Below are 24,322 nucleotides of genomic sequence, written 5' to 3'. Positions count from 1 at the left end.
CTGACTGACACATTGCACCACAGCCCCATCAGACACCCAGCACACCGCACACCACTGACAGTACACAATGTGCCACACCCCCATCAAGCACCCAGCACACCACACACCACTGACAGTAGACAATGAACCACACCACCATCAAACACCCAGCAAACCGCACACCACTGACAGTACATAATGTACCACACCCCCATCAGACATCCAGCACACCGCACAGCACTGACAGTACATATTGTACCACACCCCCATCAGACACCCAGCGCACCGCACAACACTGACAGCACACAATTTACCTCACCCCCATTAGACACCAAGCACACCGCACACCACTGACAGTACACAATGTACCTCACCCCCATCAGACACCCAGCACACCACACACCACTGACTGAACATAATGTACCACAGCCCCATCAGACACCCAGCACACCACACACCACTAACAGTACTCAATGTACCGCACTCCCATCAGACACCCAGCACACCGCACACCACTGACAGTACACAATGTACCACACCCCCATCAGACACCCAGCACACAACACACCACTGACAATACACAATGTACCAGTCCCCATCAGGCACCCAGCTCAACACACACCAGTGACAGTACACAATGGACCACACCACCATCAGGCACCCAGCACACCGCACACCACTGACACTACACAATGTACCACAGCTCCATCAGACACCCAGCACACCGCACACCACTGACAGTACACAATGTACCAAAATTCCATCAGACACCCAGCACACCGCACACCACTGACAGTACACAATGTACCACAGCCCCATCAGGCACCCAGCACACCGCACACCACTGACAGTACACAATGTACCACAGCCCCATCAGACACCCAGCACACCACACACCACTGACAGTACACAATGTACCACACCCCCATCAGACACCCGGCACACCGCACACCACTGACAGTCCATAATGTACCACAGCCCCATCAGAAACCCAGCTCACCGCACACCACTGACAGTACACAATGTACCACACCCCCATCAGACACCCAGCACACTGCACACCACTGACAGTACACATTTTACCACACCCCCATCAGACACCCAGCACACCGCACACCACTGACAGTACACTATGTACCACAGCCCCATCAGACAACTAGCACACCACATACCACTGACAGTACACAATGTACCACACCCCTATCCGACACCCAGAACACCGCACACCACTGACAGTGCACAATGAACCACGCCCACATCAGACACCCAGCACACCACTGACAGTACACAATGTACCACAGACCCATCAGGCAACCAGCTCACCACACACCACTGACAGACACATTGCACCACAGCCCCATCAGACACCCAGCACACCGCACACCACTGACAGTACACAATGTGCCACACCCCCATCAAGCACCCAGCACACCACACACCACTGACAGTACACGATGTACCACACCAGCATTAGACACCCAGCACACCGCACACCACTGACAGTACTTAATGTACCACACCCCCATCAGACACCCAGCACACCGCACAGCACTGACAGTACACATTGTATCTCACCCCCATCAGACGCCCAGCACACCGCACACCACTGATTGCACACAATTTACCACGCCCCCATCAGACACCCAGCACACCACTGACAGTACACAATGTACCACAGCCCCATCAGGCAACCAGCTCACCACACACCACTGACTGACACATTGCACCACAGCCTCATCAGACACCCAGCACACCGCACACCACTGACAGTACACAATGTGCCACACCCCCATCAAGCACCCAGCACACCACACACCACTGACAGTACACAATGAACCACACCACCATCAGACACCCAGCAAACCGCACACCACTGACAGTACATAATGTACCACACCCCCATCAGACATCCAGCACACCGCACAGCACTGACAGTACATATTGTACCACACCCCCATCAGACACCCAGCGCACCGCACAACATTGACAGCACACAATTTACCTCACCCCCATTAGACACCAAGCACACCGCACACCACTGACAGTACACAATGTACCTCACCCCCATCAGACACCCAGCACACAACACACCACTGACAATACACAATGTACCAGTCCCCATCAGGCACCCAGCTCAACACACACCAGTGACAGTACACAATGGACCACACCACCATCAGGCACCCAGCACACCGCACACCACTGACACTACACAATGTACCACAGCTCCATCAGACACCCAGCACACCGCACACCACTGACAGTACACAATGTACCAAAATTCCATCAGACACCCAGCACACCGCACACCACTGACAGTACACAATGTACCACAGCCCCATCAGGCACCCAGCACACCGCACACCACTGACATTACACAATGTACCACAGCCCCATCAGACACCCAGCACACCACACACCACTGACAGTACACAATGTACCACACCCCCATCAGACACCCGGCACACCGCACACCACTGACAGTCCATAATGTACCACAGCCCCATCAGAAACCCAGCTCACCGCACACCACTGACAGTACACAATGTACCACACCCCCATCAGACACCCAGCACACTGCACACCACTGACAGTACACATTTTACCACACCCCCATCAGACACCCAGCACACCGCACACCACTGACAGTACACGATGTACCACAGCCCCATCAGACAACTAGCACACCACACACCACTGACAGTACACAATGTACCACACCCCTATCCGACACCCAGAACACCGCACACCACTGACAGTGCACAATGAACCACGCCCACATCAGACACCCAGCACACCACTGACAGTACACAATGTACCACAGACCCATCAGGCAACCAGCTCACCACACACCACTGACAGACACATTGCACCACAGCCCCATCAGACACCCAGCACACCGCACACCACTGACAGTACACAATGTGCCACACCCCCATCAAGCACCCAGCACACCACACACCACTGACAGTACACAATGAACCACACCACCATCAGACACCCACTAAACCGCACACCACTGACAGTACATAATGTACCACACCCCCATCAGACATCCAGCACACCGCACAGCACTGACAGTACACCTTGTACCACACCCCCATCAGACACCCAGCACACCGCACACGACTGACAGTACACAATGTACCACAGTCCCATCAGACACCCAGCACACAGCACACCACTGACAGTACACAATGTACCACGGCCCCATCAGACACCCAGCGCACCGCACACCACTGACAGCACACAATTTACCACACCCCCATCAGACGCCCAGCACACCGCACACCACTGACAGTACACAATGTACCACACCCACATCAGACACCGAGCACACCACTGACAGTACACAATGTACCACACCCCCATCAGACACCCAACGCACCGCACACCACTGGCAGCACACAATTTAAAACACCCCCATCAGACACCCAGCACACCGCACACCACTGACAGTACACAATGTACCACACCCCCATCAGACACCCAGCACACAACACACCACTGACAATACACAATGTACCAGTCCCCATCAGGCACCCAGCTCAACACACACCAGTGACAGTACACAATGGACCACTCCCCCATCAGGCACCCAGCACACCGCACACCACTGTCAGTACACAATGTACCACAGCCCCATCAGACACCCAGCACACCGCACACCACTGACAGTACACAATGTACCATCCCCCATCAGACACCCAGCACACCGCACACCACTGACAGTACACAATGGACCACACCCCCATCAGACACCCAGCACACCGCACACCACTGACAGTACACAATGTACAAAAGCTCCATCAGACACCCAGCACACCGCACACCACTGACAGTACACAATGTACCACAGCCCCATCAGGCACCCAGCACACCGCACAGCACTGACAGTACACAATGTACCACAGCCCCATCAGACACCCAGCACACCACACACCACTGACAGTACACAATGTACCACACCCCCATCAGGCACCCAGCACACCGCACACCACTGACAGTACACAATGTACCACACCCCCATCAGACACCCAGCACACCGCACACCACTGACAGTACACAATGTACCACACACCCATCAGACACCCAGAACACCACACACCACTGACAGTACACAATGTACCACACCCCCATCAGGCACCCAGCACACCGCACACCACTGACAGTACACAATGTACCACAGTCCCATCAGTCAGCCATCACACCGGACATCACTGACAGTACACATTGTACCACACCCCCATCAGACACCCAGCACACCGCACACCACTGAAAGTACACAATGTACCACAGCCACATCAGACATCCAACACCGCACTCCACTGACAATACACAATGTACCACAGCCCCATCAGGCACCCAGCACACCGCACAACACTGACAGTACAAAATGTACCTCACCCCCATCAGACACCCAGCACACCGCACACCACTGACGGTACACAATTTACCACTGTCCCATCAGACATCCAGCACACTGCACACCACTGACAGTACACAATGTACCACAGCCCCATCAGGCAACCAGCTCACCGCACACCACTGACAGTACACAATGCACCACACCCCCATCAGGCACCCAGCACACCGCACACCACTGACAGTACACAATGAACCACGCCCCCATCAGTCACCCAGCACACCGCACACCACTGACAGTACACAATGTACCACAGTCCCATCAGTCACCCATCACACCGGACATCACTGACAGTACACATTGTACCACACCCCCATCAGACACCCAGCACACCGCACACCACTGAATGTACACAATGTACCACAGCCACATCAGACATCCAACACACCGCACTCCACTGACAATACACAATGTACCACAGCCCCATCAGGCACCCAGCACACCGCACAACAGTGACAGTACAAAATGTACCTCACCCCCATCAGACACCCAGCACACCGCACACCACTGACGGTACACAATTTACCACTGTCCCATCAGACATCCAGCACACTGCACACCACTGACAGTACACAATGCACCACACCCCCATCAGGCACCCAGCACACCGCACACCACTGACAGTACACAATGTACCACAGCCCCATCAGACACCCAGCACACCACACACCACTGACAGTACACAATGTACCACAGCCCCATCAGACACCCAGCACACCACACAACACTGTCAGTACACAATGTACCACAGCCCCATCAGTGACCCAGCACACCGCACACCACTGACAGTACGCAATGTACCACACCCCCATCAGACACCCAGCACACCGCACACCACTGACAGTACACAATGTACCACAGCTCCATCAGACACCCAGCGCACCACACACCACTGACAGTACACAATGTACCACACCTCCATCAGACACCCAGCACACCGCACACCACTGACAGTACACAATGTACCAGTCCCCATCATTCACCCAGCTCAACACACACCAGTGACAGTACACAATGGACCACACCCCCATCAGGCACCCAGCACACCGCACACCACTGACAGTACACAATGTACCACAGCCCCATCAGACACCCAGCACACCGCACACCACTGACAGTACACAATGTACCACAGCCCCATCAGGCACCCAGCACACCGCACACCACTGACAGTACACAATGTACCACAACCCCATCAGGCACCCAGCACACTGCACACCACTGACAGTACACAATGTACCACGGCCCTATCAGGCATCCAGCTCACCGCACACCACTGACAGTACACAATGTACCACAGCCCCATCAGGCACCCAGCACACCGCGCACAACTGACAGTACACGATGTACCACTACCCCATCAGAAACCCAGCACACCGCACACCACTGACAGTACACATTGTACCACAGCCCCATCAGACACCCAGCACACCGCACACCACTGACAGTACACATTGTACTACAGCCCCATCAGACACCCAGCTCACCACACACCACTGTCAGTAAACAATGTACCACAGCCCCATCAGTGACCCAGCACACCGCACACCACTGACAGTACACAATGTACCACACCCCCATCAGGCACCCAGCTCAACACACACCACTGACAGTACACAATGTACCACACCCCCATCAGGCACCCAGCTCACTGCACACCACTGACAGTACACAATGTACCACAGCCCTATCAGGCACCCAGCACACCGCACACCACTGACAGTACACAATGTACCACAGCCCCATCAGGCACCCAGCACACCGTACACAACTGACAGTACACAATGTACCACACCTCCATCAGGCACCCAGCTCAACACACACCACTGATACTACAGAATGTACCACACCACCATCAGACACCCAGCACACCGCACACCACTGACAGTACACAATGTACCACACCCCCATCAGACACCAAGCACACCGCACACCACTGACAGTACACAATGTACCACAGCCCCATCAGGAACCCAGCTCACCGCACACCACTGACAGCACACAATGTACCACATCCCTATCTGACATCTAGCACACTGCACACCACTGACGTACACAATGTACCACAGCCCCATCAGACACCCTGCACACCACACACCACTGGCAGTACACAATGTACCACCGCCCCATCAGACACCCAGCACACTGCACACCACTGACAGTACACAATGCACCAAAGCCCCATCAGGCACCCAGCACACCGAAAACCACTGACAGTCCACAATGTACCAAACCCCGATAAGGCACCCAGCACAAAGCACACCACTGACAGTACACAATGTACTAGACCCCCATCAGACACCCAGCACACCGCACACCACTGACAGTACACAATGTACCACAACCCCATCAGGCACCCAGCACACCGCACACCACTGACAGTACACAATGTACCACAACCCCATCAGGCACCCAGCACACCGCACACAACTGACAATACACAATGTACCACAGCCCCATCAGACACCCAGCACACCACACACCACTGACAGTACACAATGTACCACAGCCCCATCAGACACCCAGCTCACCGCACACCACTGACAGTACACAATGGAACACACCCCCATCAGACACCCAGCACACCGCACACCACTGACAGTACACAATGTACCACAGCCCCATCAGACACCCAGCACACCGCACATCACTGACAGTGCACATTGTACCACAGCCCCATCAGACACCCAGCATACCGCACACCACTGACAGTACACAATGTACCACAGCCCCATCAGACACCCAGCACACCGCACAACACTGGCAGTGCACAATGTACCACAGCCCCATCAGACACCCTGCAAACCACACACCACTGACAGTACACAATGTACAACACCCCCATCAGACGCCCAGCGCACCGTACACCACTGACAGTACACAATGTGCCACAGCCCCTTCACACACCCAGCACACCGCACACCTGACAGTACACAATATACCACACCCCCATCAGGCACCCAGCACGCCGCACACCACTGACAGTACACAATGTACCACACCCTCATCAGACACCCAGCGCACCGCACACCACTGACAGTACACAATGTACCACACCCCCATCAGGCACCCAGCACGCCGCACACCACTGACAGTACACAATGTACCACACCCCCATCAGGCACCCAGCACGCCGCACACCACTGACAGTACACAATGTACCACACCCCCATCAGATACCCAGCACACCGCACACCACTGACAGTACATAATGTACCACACCCCCATCAGACACCCAGCACACAGCACACCACTGACAGTACACAATGTACCACAACCCAATCACACACCCAGCACACCGCACACGACTGACAGTACACAATGTACCACACTCCCATCAGACACCCAGCATACCGCACACCACTGATAGTACACAATGTACAACACCCCCATCAGACACCCAGCACACCGCACACCACTGACAGTACACAATGCACCACACCCCCATCAGGCACCCAGCACACCGCACACCACTGACAGTACACAATGTACCACAGCCCCATCAGGCACCCAGCACACCGCACACCACTGACAGTACACAATGTACCACAGCCCCATCAGACACCCAGCACACCGCACACCACTGACAGTAAACAATGTACCAAAACCCCACAGACACCCAGCACACCGCACACCACTGACAGTACACAATGTACCACACACCCATCAGACACCCAGCACACCGCACACTACTGACAGTACACAATGTACCACACCCCTTTCAGGCACCCAGCACACCACACACCACTGACATGACACAATGTACCACAGCCCCATCAGGCACCCAGCACACCGCACAACACTGACAGTACACAATGTACCACACCCCCATCAGACACCCAGCACACCACACACAACTGCCGGTACACAATTTGCCACTGCCCCATCAGACACCCAGCACACCGCACACCACTGACAGTACACAATGTGCCACAGCCCCATCAGACACCCAGCACACCGCACACCACTGACAGTACACAATGTACCACACTCCCATCAGACACCCAGCACACCGCACACCACTGACAGTACACAATGTACCACAGCCCCATCAGACACCCAGCACACCGCACACCACTGCCAGTACACAATGTACCACACCCCCATCAGACACCCAGCACACCACACACCACTGAAATTACACAATGTACCACAGCCCCATTAGACACCCAGCTCACCGCACACCACTGACAGTACACAATGGAACACACCCCTATCCGACACCCAGAACACCGCACACCACTGACAGTACACAATGAACCACGCCCCCATCAGACACCCAGCACACCACTGACAGTACACAACGTACCACAGACCCATCAGGCAACCAGCTCACCACACACCACTGACAGTCACATTGCACCACAGCCCCATCAGACACCCAGCACACCGCACACCACTGACAGTAGACAATGTGCCACTCCCCCATCAGGCACCCAGCACACCACACACCACTGACAGTACACGATGTACGACACCACCATTAGACACCCAGCACACCGCACAGCACTGACAGTACACATTGTACCTCACCCCCATCAGACGCCCTGCACACCGCACACCACTGATAGCACACAATTTACCACACCCCCATCAGACACCCAGCACACCGCACACCACTGACAGTACACAATGTACCACAGCCCCATCAGACACCCAGCTCACCGCACACCACTGACAGTACACAATGGAACACACCCCCACCAGACACCCAGCACACCGCACACCACTGACAGTACACAATGAACCACGCCCCCATCAGACACCCAGCACACCACTGACAGTACACAATGTACCACAGCCCCATCAGGCAACCAGCTCACCACACACCACTGACAGACACATTGCACCACAGCCCCATCAGACACCCAGCACACCGCACACCACTGACAGTACACAATGTGCCACACCCCCATCAAGCACCCAGCACACCACACACCACTGACAGTACACAATGAACCACACCACCATCAGACACCCAGCAAACCGCAGACCACTGACAGTACATAATGTACCACACCCCCATCATACAACCAGCACACCGCACAGCACTGACAGTACACATTGTACCACACCCCCATCAGACACCCAGCGCACCGCACACCACTGACAGCACACAATTTACCTCACCCCCATCAGACACCAAGCACACCGCACACCACTGACAGTACACAATGTACCACACCCCCATCAGACACCCAGCACACCACACACCACTGACTGAACACAATGTACCACAGCACCATCAGACACCCAGCACACCACACACCACTAACAGTACTCAATGTACCGCACTCCCATCAGACACCCAGCACACGGCACACCACTGACAGTACACAATGTACCACACCCCCATCAGACACCCAGCACACAACACACCACTGACAGTACACAATGTACCACAGCTCCATCAGACACCCAGCACACCGCACACCACTGACAGTACACAATGTACCAAAACTCCATCAGACACCCAGCACACCGCACACCACTGACAGTACATGATGTACCACACCAGCATTAGACACCCAGCACACCGCACACCACTGACAGTACTTAATGTACCACACCCCCATCAGACACCCAGCACACCGCACAGCACTGACAGTACACATTGTACCTCACCCCCATCAGACGCCCAGCACACCGCACACCACTGACAGCCACAATTTACCTCACCCCCATCAGACACCAAGCACACCGCACACCACTGACAGTACACAATGTACCTCACCCCCATCAGACACCCAGCACACCACACACCACTGACTGAACATAATGTACCACAGCCCCATCAGACACCCAGCACACCACACACCACTAACAGTACTCAATGTACCGCACTCCCATCAGACACCCAGCACACCGCACACCACTGACAGTACACAATGTACCACACCCCCATCAGACACCCAGCACACAACACACCACTGACAATACACAATGTACCAGTCCCCATCAGGCACCCAGCTCAACACACACCAGTGACAGTACACAATGGACCACATCACCATCAGGCACCCAGCACACCGCACACCACTGACACTACACAATGTACCACAGCTCCATCAGACACCCAGCACACCGCACACCACTGACAGTACACAATGTACCAAAATTCCATCAGACACCCAGCACACCGCACACCACTGACAGTACACAATGTACCACAGCCCCATCAGGCACCCAGCACACCGCACACCACTGACAGTACACAATGTACCACAGCCCCATCAGACACCCAGCACACCACACACCACTGACAGTACACAATGTACCACACCCCCATCAGACACCCGGCACACCGCACACCACTGACAGTCCATAATGTACCACAGCCCCATCAGAAACCCAGCTCACCGCACACCACTGACAGTACACAATGTACCACACCCACATCAGACACCCAGCACACTGCACACCACTGACAGTACACATTTTACCACACCCCCATCAGACACCTAGCACACCGCACACCACTGACAGTACACTATGTACCACAGCCCCATCAGACACCTAGCACACCACACACCACTGACAGTACACAATGTACCACACCCCTATCCGACACCCAGAACACCGCACACCACTGACAGTGCACAATGAACCACGCCCCCATCAGACACCCAGCACACCACTGACAGTACACAATGTACCACAGACCCATCAGGCAACCAGCTCACCACACACCACTGACAGACACATTGCACCACAGCCCCATCAGACACCCAGCACACCGCACACCACTGACAGTACACAATGTGCCACACCCCCATCAAGCACCCAGCACACCACACACCACTGACAGTACACAATGAACCACACCACCATCAGACACCCAGCAAACCGCACACCACTGACAGTACATAATGTACCACACCCCCATCAGACATCCAGCACACCGCACAGCACTGACAGTACACCTTGTACCACACCCCCATCAGACACCCAGCACACCGCACACCACTGACAGTACACAATGTACCACAGTCCCATCAGACACCCAGCACACAGCACACCACTGACAGTACACAATGTACCACAGCCCCATCAGACACCCAGCGCACCGCACACCACTGACAGCACACAATTTACCACACCCCCATCAGACACCCAGCACACCGCACACCACTGACAGTACACAATGTACCACACCCACATCAGACACCGAGCACACCACTGACAGTACACAATGTACCACACCCCCATCAGACACCCAACGCACCGCACACCACTGGCAGCACACAATTTACCACACCGCCATCAGACACCCAGCACACCGCACACCACTGACAGTACACAATGTACCACACCCCCATCAGACACCCAGCACACAACATACCACTGACAATACACAATGTACCAGTCCCCATCAGGCACCCAGCTCAACACACACCAGTGACAGTACACAATGGACCACTCCCCCATCAGGCACCCAGCACACCGCACACCACTGTCAGTACACAATGTACCACAGCCCCATCAGACACCCAGCACACCGCACACAACTGACAGTACACAATGTACCATCCCCCATCAGACACCCAGCACACCGCACACCACTGACAGTACACAATGGACCACACCCCCATCAGACACCCAGCACACCGCACACCACTGACAGTACACAATGTACCAAAGCTCCATCAGACACCCAGCACACCGCACACCACTGACAGTACACAATGTACCACCCCCCATCAGACACCCAGCACACCACACACCACTGACAGTACACAATGTACCACAGCCCCATCAGACACCCAGCACACCGCACACCACTGACAGTACACAATGTACCACACCCCCATCAGGCACCCAGCACACCGCACACCACTGACAGTACACAATGTACCACACCCCCATCAGGCACCCAGCACACCGCACACCACTGACAGTACACAATGTACCACAGCCCCATCAGGCACCCAGCACACCGCACAGCACTGACAGTACACAATGTACCACAGCCCCATCAGACACCCAGCACACCGCACACCACTGACAGTACACAATGTACCACACCCCCATCAGACACACAGCACACCGCACACCACTGACAGTACACAATGTACCACACCCCCATCAGACACGCAGCACACCACACACCACTGACAGTACACAATGTATCACACCCCCATCAGGCACCCAGCACACCGCACACCACTGACAGTACACAATGTACCACACCCCCATCAGGCACCCAGCACACCGCACACCACTGACAGTACACAATGTACCACACACCCATCAGACACCCAGAACACTACACACCACTGACAGTACACAATGTACCACACCCCCATCAGGCACCCAGCACACCGCACACCACTGACAGTACACAATGTACCACAGTCCCATCAGTCACCCATCACACCGGACATCACTGACAGTACACATTGTACCACAGCCCCATCAGACACCCAGCACACCGCACACCACTGACAGTACACAATGTACCACGGCCACATCAGACATCCAACACACCGCACTCCACTGACAATACACAATGTACCACAGCCCCATCAGGCACCCAGCACACCGCACAACACTGACAGTACAAAATGTACCTCACCCCCATCAGACACCCAGCAAACCGCACACCACTGACGGTACACAATTTACCACTGTCCCATCAGACATCCAGCACACTGCACACCACTGACAGTACACAATGTACCACAGCCACATCAGGCAACCAGCTCACCGCACACCACTGACAGTACACAATGCACCACACCCCCATCAGGCACCCAGCACACCGCACACCACTGACAGTACACAATGTACCACAGCCCCATCAGACACCCAGCACACCACACACCACTGACAGTACACAATGTACCACAGCCCCATCAGACACCCAGCTCACCACACAACACTGTCAGTACACAATGTACCACAGCCCCATCAGTGACCCAGCACACCGCACACCACTGACAGTACGCAATGTACCACACCCCCATCAGACACCCAGCACACCGCACACCACTGACAGTACACAATGTACCACAGCCCCATCAGACACCCAGCACACCACACACCACTGACAGTACACAATGTACAACACCTCCATCAGACACCCAGCACACCGCACACCACTGACAGTACACACTGTACCAGTCCCCATCATTCACCCAGCTCAACACACACCAGTGACAGTACACAATGGACCACACCCCCATCAGGCACCCAGCACACCGCACACCACTGACAGTACACAATGTACCACAGCCCCATCAGACACCCAGCACACCGCACACCACTGACAGTACACAATGTACCACAGCCCCATCAGGCACCCAGCACACCGCACACCACTGACAGTACACAATGTACCACAACCCCATCAGGCACCCAGCACACTGCACACCACTGACAGTACACAATGTACCACGGCCCTATCAGGCATCCAGCTCACCGCACACCACTGACAGTACACAATGTACCACAGCCCCATCAGGCACCCAGCACACCGCGCACAACTGACAGTACACGATGTACCACTACCCCATCAGAAACTCAGCACACCGCACACCACTGACAGTACACATTGTACCACAGCCCCATCAGACACCCAGCACACCGCACACCACTGACAGTACACATTGTACAACAGCCCCATCAGACACCCAGCTCACCACACACCACTGTCAGTAAACAATGTACCACAGCCCCATCAGTGACCCAGCACACCGCACACCACTGACAGTACACAATGTACCACACCCCCATCAGGCACCCAGCTCAACACACACCACTGACAGTACACAATGTACCACACCCCCATCAGGCACCCAGCTCACTGCACACCACTGACAGTACACAATGTACCACAGCCCTATCAGGCACCCAGCACACCGCACACCACTGACAGTACACAATGTACCACAGCCCCATCAGGCACCCAGCACACCGTACACAACTGACAGTACACAATATACCACACCTCCATCAGGCACCCAGCTCAACACACACCACTGATAGTACAGAATGTACCACACCACCATCAGACACCCAGCACACCGCACACCACTGACAGTACACAATGTACCACACCCCCATCAGACACCAAGCACACCGCACACCTCTGACAGTACACAATGTACCACAGCCCCATCAGGAACCCAGCTCACCGCACACCACCGACAGCACACAATGTACCACATCCCTATCTGACATCTAGCACACTGCACACCACTGACGTACACAATGTACCACAGCCCCATCAGACACCCTGCACACCACACACCACTGGCAGTACACAATGTACCACCGCCCCATCAGACACCCAGCACACTGCACACCACTGACAGTACACAATGCACCAAAGCCCCATCAGGCACCCAGCACACCGAACACCACTGACAGTACACAATGTACCAAACCCCGATCAGGCACCCAGCACAAAGCACACCACTGACAGTACACAATGTACTAGACCCCCATCAGACACCCAGCACACCGCACACCACTGACAGTACACAATGTTCCACAACCCCATCAGGCACCCAGCACACCGCACACCACTGACAGTACACAATGTACCAGAACCCCATCAGGCACCCAGCACACCGCACACAACTGACAATACACAATGTACCACAGCCCCATCAGACACCCAGCACACCACACACCACTGACAGTACACAATGTACCACAGCCCCATCAGACACCCAGCTCACCGCACACCACTGACAGTACACAATGGAACACACCCCCATCAGACACCCAGCACACCGCACACCACTGACAGTACACAATGTACCACAGTCCCATCAGTCACCCATCACACCGGACATCACTGACAGTACACATTGTACCACACCCCCATCAGACACCCAGCACACCGCACACCACTGAAAGTACAGAATGTACCACAGCCACATCAGACATCCAACACACCGCACTCCACTGACAATACACAATGTACCACAGCCCCATCAGGCACCCAGCACACCGCACAACACTGACAGTACAAAATATACCTCACCCCCATCAGACACCCAGCACACCGCACACCACTGACGGTACACAATTTACCACTGTCCCATCAGACATCCAGCACACTGCACACCACTGACAGTACACAATGCACCACACCCCCATCAGGCACCCAGCACACTGCACACCACTGACAGTACACAATGTACAACAGCCCCATCAGACACCCAGCACACCACACACCACTGACAGTACACAATGTACCACAGCCCCATCAGACACCCAGCTCACCACACAACACTGTCAGTACACAATGTACCACAGCCCCATCAGTGACCCAGCACACCGCACACCACTGACAGTACGCAATGTACCACACCCCCATCAGACACCCAGCACACCGCACACCACTGACAGAACACAATGTACCACAGCCCCATCAGACACCCAGCACACCACACACCACTGACAGTACACAATGTACCACACCTCCATCAGACACCCAGCACACCGCACACCACTGACAGTACACAATGTACCAGTCCCCATCATTCACCCAGCTCAACACACACCAGTGACAGTACACAATGGACCACACCCCCATCAGGCACCCAGCACACCGCACACCACTGACAGTACACAATGTACCACAGCCCCATCAGACACCCAGCACACCGCACACCACTGACAGTACACAATGTACCACAGCCCCATCAGGCACCCAGCACACCGCACTCCACTGACAATACACAATGTACCACAGCCCCATCAGGCACCCAGCACACCGCACAACACTGACAGTAAAAAATATACCTCACCCCCATCAGACACCCAGCACACCGCACACCACTGACGGTACACAATTTACCACTGTCCCATCAGACATCCAGCACACTGCACACCACTGACAGTACACAATGCACCACACCCCCATCAGGCACACAGCACACCGCACACCACTGACAGTACACAATGTACCACAGCCCCATCAGACACCCAGCACACCACACACCACTGACAGTACACAATGTACCACAGCCCCATCAGACACCCAGCTCACCACACAACACTGTCAGTACACAATGTACTACAGCCCCATCAGTGACCCAGCACACCGCACACCACTGACAGTACGCAATGTACCACACCCCCATCAGACACCCAGCACACCGCACACCACTGACAGAACACAATGTACCACAGCCCCATCAGACACCCAGCACACCACACACCACTGACAGTACACAATGTACCACACCTCCATCAGACACCCAGCACACCGCACACCACTGACAGTACACAATGTACCAGTCCCCATCATTCACCCAGCTCAACACACACCAGTGACAGTACACAATGGACCACACCCCCATCAGGCACCCAGCACACCGCACACCACTGACAGTACACAATGTACCACAGCCCCATCAGACACCCAGCACACCGCACACCACTGACAGTACACAATGTACCACAGCCCCATCAGGCACCCAGAACACCGCACACCACTGACAGTACACAATGTACCACAACCCCATCAGGCACCCAGCACACTGCACACCACTGACAGGACACAATGTACCACGGCCCTATCAGGCATCCAGCTCACCGCACACCACTGACAGTACACAATGTACCACAGCCCCATCAGGCACCCAGCACACCGCGCACAACTGACAGTACACGATGTACCACTACCCCATCAGAAACCCAGCACACCGCACACCACTGACAGTACACATTGTACCACAGCCCCATCAGACACCCAGCACACCGCACACCACTGACAGTACACATTGTACTACAGCCCCATCAGACACCCAGCTCACCACACACCACTGTCAGTAAACAATGTACCACAGCCCCATCAGTGACCCAGCACACCGCACACCACTGACAGTACACAATGTACCACACCCCCATCAGGCACCCAGCTCAACACACACCACTGACAGTACACAATGTACCACACCCCCATCAGGCACCCAGCTCACTGCACACCACTGACAGTACACAATGTACCACAGCCCTATCAGGCACCCAGCACACCGCACACCACTGACAGTACACAATGTACCACAGCCCCATCAGGCACCCAGCACACCGTACACAACTGACAGTACACAATGTACCACACCTCCATCAGGCACCCAGCTCAACACACACCACTGATAGTACAGAATGTACCACACCACCGATAGTACAGAATGTACCACACCACCATCAGACACCCAGCACACCGCACACCACTGACAGTACACAATGTACCACACCCCCATCAGACACCAAGCACACCGCACACCACTGGCAGTACACAATGTACCACTGTCCCATCAGGAACCCAGCTCACCGCACACCACTGACAGCACACAATGTACCACATCCCTATCTGACATCTAGCACACTGCACACCACTGACGTACACAATGTACCACAGCCCCATCAGACACCCTGCACACCACACACCACTGGCAGTACACAATGTACCACCGCCCCATCAGACACCCAGCACACTGCACACCACTGATAGTACACAATGCACCAAAGCCCCATCAGGCACCCAGCACACCGAACACCACTGACAGTACACAATGTACCAAACCCCGATCAGGCACCCAGCACAAAGCACACCACTGACAGTACACAATGTACTAGACCCCCATCAGACACCCAGCACACCGCACACCACTGACAGTACACAATGTACCACAACCCCATCAGGCACCCAGCACACCGCACACCACTGACAGTACACAATGTACCACAACCCCATCAGGCACCCAGCACACCGCACACAACTGACAATACACAATGTACCACAGCCCCATCAGACACCCAGCACACCACACACCACTGACAGTACACAATGTACCACAGCCCCATCAGACACCCAGCTCACCGCACACCACTGACAGTACACAATGGAACACACCCCCATCAGACACCCAGCACACCGCACACCACTGACAGTACACAATGAACCACGCCCCCATCAGTCACCCAGCACACCGCACACCACTGACAGTACACAATGTACCACACCCCCATCAGGCACCCAGCACACCGCACACCACTGACAGTACACAATGTACCACATCCCCATCAGACACCAAGCACACCGCACACCACTGACAGTACACAATGTACCACACCCACATCAAACACCCATCACACCGGACATCACTGACAGTACACATTGTACCACAGACCCATCAGACACCCAGCACAGCGCACACCACTGACAGTACACATTGTACCACAGCCCCATCAGACACCCAGCTCACCACACACCACTGTCAGTAAACAATGTACCACAGCCCCATCAGTGACCCAGCACACCGCACACCACTGACAGTACACAATGTACCACACCCCCATCAGGCACCCAGCTCAACACACACCAGTGACAGTACACAATGGACCACACCCCCATCAGGCACCCAGCACACCGCACACCACTGACAGTACACAATGTACCACAGCCCCATCAGGCACCCAGCACACTGCACACCACTGGCAGGACACAATGTACGACAGCCACATCAGACACCCAGCACACCGCACACCACTGACAGTACACAATGTACAACAGCCCCATCAGGCACCCAGCACACCGCACACCACTGACAGTACACAATGTACCACACCCCCATCAGGCACCCAGCTCACTGCACACCACTGACAGTACACAATGTACCACAGCCCTATCAGGCACCCAGCACACCGCACACCACTGACAGTACACAATGTAACACAGCCCCATCAGGCACCCAGCACACCGCACACAACTGACAGTACACAATGTACCACTACCCCATCAGACACCCAGCACACCGCACACCATTCTCAGTACAAAAATGTACCACACCCCCATCAGATACACAGCACACCGCGCACCACTGACAGTACACAATGTACCACACCTCCATCAGGTACCCAGCTCAACACACACCACTGACAGTACACAATGTACCACACCCCATCAGGCACCCAGCACACCACACGACAGTGACAGTACACAATGTACCACACCCCCATCAGACACCCAGCACACCGCACACCACTGACAGTACACAATGTACCACACCTCCATCAGGCACCCAGCTCAACACACACCACTGATAGTACACAATGTACCACAGCCCCATCAGACACCCTGCACACCACACACCACTGTCAGTACACAATGTACCACCGCCCCATCAGTCACCCAGCACACTGCACACCACTGACAGTACACAATGCACCAAAGCCCCATCAGGCACACAGCACACCGAACACCACTGACAGTACACAATGTACCAAACCCCGATCAGGCACCCAGCACAAAGCACATCACTAACAGTACAGAATGTACCACACACCCATCAGACACCCAGCACACCGCACACCACTGACAGTACACAATGTACCACACCCCCATCAGACACCCAGCACACCGCACACCACTGAAAGTACACAATGTACCACACCCCCATCAGGCACCCAGCTCACTGCACACCACTGACAGTACACAATGTACCACAGCCCTATCAGGCACCCAGCACACCGCACACCACTGACAGTACACAATGTACCACAGCCCCATCAGGCACCCAGCACACCGCACACAACTGACAGTACACAATGTACCACTACCCCATCAGACACCCAGCACACCGCACACCATTCTCAGTACACAATGTACCACACCCCCATCAGATACACAGCACACCGCACACCACTGACAGTACACAATGTACCACACCTCCATCAGGTACCCAGCTCAAAACACACCACTGACAGTACACAATGCACCACACCACCATCAGACACCCAGCACACCGCACACCACTGACAGTACACAATGTACCACACCCCATCAGACACCCAGCACACCACACGACAGTGACAGTACACAATGTACTACACCCCCATCAGACACCCAGCACACCGCACACCACTGACAGTACACAATGTACCACAGCCCCATCAGGCACCCAGCACACCGCACACCACTGAAAGTACACAATGTACCACAACCCCATCAGGCACCCAGCACACCGCACACCACTGACAATACACAATGTACCACAGGCCCATCAGACACCCAGCACACCGCACACCACTGACAGTACACGATGTATCACAACCCCATCAGACACCCAGAACACCCCACACCACTGACAGTACACTATTTACCACTGCCCCATCAGACACCCAGCACACCGCACACCACTGACAGTACACAATGTACCACACCCCCATCAGATACCAAGCACACCGCACACCACTGACAGTACACAATGTACCACACCCCCATCAGGTACCCAGCTCAACACACACCACTGACAGTACACAATGTACCACACCACCGTCAGACACCCAGCACACCGCACACCACTGACAGTACACAATGTACCACACCCCATCAGACACCCAGCACACCACACGACACTGACAGTACACAATGTACCACACCACCATCAGACACCCAGCACACCGCACACCACTGACAGTACACAATGTACCACACCCCCATCAGGCACCCAGCTCAACACACACCACTGACAGTACACAAAGTACCACACCCCCATCAGACACCGAGCACACCGCACACCACTGACAGTACACAACGCACCACAGCAACATCAGACACCCTGCACACCACACACCACTGTCAGTGCACAATGTGCCACCGCCCCATCAGACACCCAGCACACTGCACACCACTGACAGTACACAATGCACCAAAGCCCCATCAGGCACCCAGCACACCGAACACCTCTGACAGTACACAATGTACCAAACCACGATCAGGCACCCAGCACAAAGCACATCACTAACAGTACACAATTTACCAAACCCCCATCAGACACCCAGCACACCGCACACCACTGACAGTACACAATGTACCACAACCCCATCAGGCACCCAGCACACCGCACACCACTGACAGTACACAATATACCACACCCCCTTCAGATACCCAGCACACCGCACACCACTGACAGTGCACAATGTACCACACCCCCATCAGGTACCCAGCTCAACACACACCACTGACAGTACACAATGTACCACACCACCATCAGACACCCAGCACACCGCACACCACTGACAGTACACAATGTACCACACCCCATCAGACACCCAGCACACCACACAACACTGACAATACACAATGTACCACACCACCATCAGACACCCAGCACACCGCACACCACTGACAGTAGACAATGTACCACACCACCATCAGGCACCCAGCTCAACACACACTACTGACAGTACACAATGTACCACACCACCATCAGACACCGAGCACACCGCTCACCACTGACAGTACACAATGTACCACACCCCATCAGACACCTAGCACACCACACAACACTGACAGTACACAATGTACCACACCACCATCAGACACCCAGCACACCGCACACCACTGACAGTAGACAATGTACCACACCACCATCAGACACCCAGCACACCGCACACCACTGACAGTACACAATGTACCACACCCCCATCAGACACCGAGCACACCGCACACCACTGACAGTACACAATGTACCACAGCCCCATCAGGAACCCAGCTCACGGCACACCACTGACAGTACACAATGTACCACAGCCCTATCAGGCATCCAGCACACCGCACACCACTGACAGTACACAATGTACCACAGCCCCATCAGGCACCCAGCACACCGCACGCCACTGACAGTACACAATGTACCACAGCCCCATCAGACATCCAGCACACCACACGACACTGACAGTACACAATGTACCACACCACCATCAGACACCCAGCACACCGCACACCACTGACAGTACACAATGTACCACACCCCCATCAGGCACCCAGCTCAACACCCACCACTGACAGTACACAAAGTACCACACCCCCATCAGACACCTAGCACACCGCACACCACTGACAGTACACAATGCACCACAGCCCCATCAGGAACCCAGCTAACCGCACACCACTGACAGCACACAATGTACCACACCCGTATCTGACATCTAGCACACCGCACACCACTGACAGTACACAACGCACCACAGCCCCATCAGACACCCTGCACACCACACACCACTGTCAGTGCACAATGTACCACCGCCCCATCAGACACCCAGCACACTGCACACCACTGACAGTACACAACGCACCACAGCCCCATCATACACCCTGCACATCAGACACCACTGTCAGTGCACAATGTACAACCGCCCCATCAGGCACCCAGCACACCGAACACCACTGACAGTACACAATGTACCAAACCACGATCAGGCACCCAGCACACCGCACACCACTGACAGTACACAATGTACCACACCCCCTTCAGATACCCAGCACACCGCACACCACTGACAGTGCACAATGTACCACACCCCCATCAGGTACCCAGCTCAACACACACCACTGACAGTACACAATGTACCACACCACCATCAGACACCCAGCACACCGCACACCACTGACAGTACACAATGTACCACACCCCATCAGACACACAGCACACCACACAACACTGACAGTACACAATGTACCACACCACCATCAGACACCCAGCACACCGCACACCACTGACAGTAGACAATGTACCACACCCCCATCAGGCACCCAGCTCAACACACACCACTGATAGTACACAATGTACCACACCACCATCAGACACCCAGCACACCGCACACCACTGACAGTACACAATGTACCACACCCCATCAGACACCCAGCACACCACACAACACTGACTGTACACAATGTAGCACACCACCATCAGACACCCAGCACACCGCACACCACTGACAGTAGACAATGTACCACACCACCATCAGACACCCAGCACACCGCACACCACTGACAGTACACAATGTACCACACCCCCATCAGACACCCAGCACACCACACACCACTGACAGTACACAATGTACCACACCCCCATCAGACACCGAGCACACCGTACACCACTGACAGTACACAATGTACCACAGCCCCATCAGGAACCCAGCTCACGGCACACCACTGACAGTACACAATGTACCACAGCCCTATCAGGCATCCAGCACACCGCACACCACTGACAGTACACAATGTACCACAGTCCCATCAGACACCCAGCACACCACACACCACTGACAGTACACAATGTACCACAGCCCCATCAGGCACCCAGCACACCGCACGCCACTGACAGTACACAATGTACCACAGCCCCATCAGGCACCCAGCACACCGCACGTCACTGACAGTACACAATGTACCACAGCCCCATCAGGCACCCAGCACACCGCACGCCACTGACAGTACACAATGTACCACAGCCCCATCAGACACACAGCACACCACTGACAGTACACAATGTACCACAGCCCCAACAGACACCCAGCTCACCACACACCTGCCAGCGTCCTTGCTGTTGTCTCTCAGTTACACAGCCGGCCCAGACTGCTCCCACTGTCACTCTGTCAGTGACCTTGCTGTTGTCTCTCAGTTTTCAGCCGGCCCAGACTGCTCCCACTGTCACTCTGTCAGTGTCCTTGCTGTTGTCTCTCATTTCCCCAGCCGGCCCAGACAGCTCCCACTGTCACTCTGTCACTGTCCTTGCTGTTGTCTCTCAGTTACCCAGCCGGCCCAGACTGCTGCCACTGTCACTCTGTCAGTGATCTTGCTGTTGTCTCTCAGTTACCCAGCCGGCCCAGACTGCTCCCACTGTCACTCTGTCACTGTCCTTGCTGTTGTCTCTCAGTTACCCAGCCGGCCCAGATTGCTCCCACTGTGACTGTCAGTGTCCTTGCTGTTGTCTCTCAGTTACCCAGCCGGCCCAGACTGCTGCCACTTTCACTCTGTCAGTGACCTTGCTGTTGTCTCTCAGTTACCCAGCCGGCCCAGACTGCTCCCACTGTCACTCTGTCAGTGTCCTTGCTGTTGTCTCTCAGTTACCCAGCCGGCCCAGATTGCTCCCACTGTGACTGTCAGTG

The sequence above is a fragment of the Scyliorhinus torazame genome, chromosome 20 (genome assembly GCF_047496885.1).
Source record: "Scyliorhinus torazame isolate Kashiwa2021f chromosome 20, sScyTor2.1, whole genome shotgun sequence".
Classification (NCBI taxonomy): domain Eukaryota; kingdom Metazoa; phylum Chordata; class Chondrichthyes; order Carcharhiniformes; family Scyliorhinidae; genus Scyliorhinus; species Scyliorhinus torazame.
Note: the sequence above shows the minus strand (reverse complement) of the source record.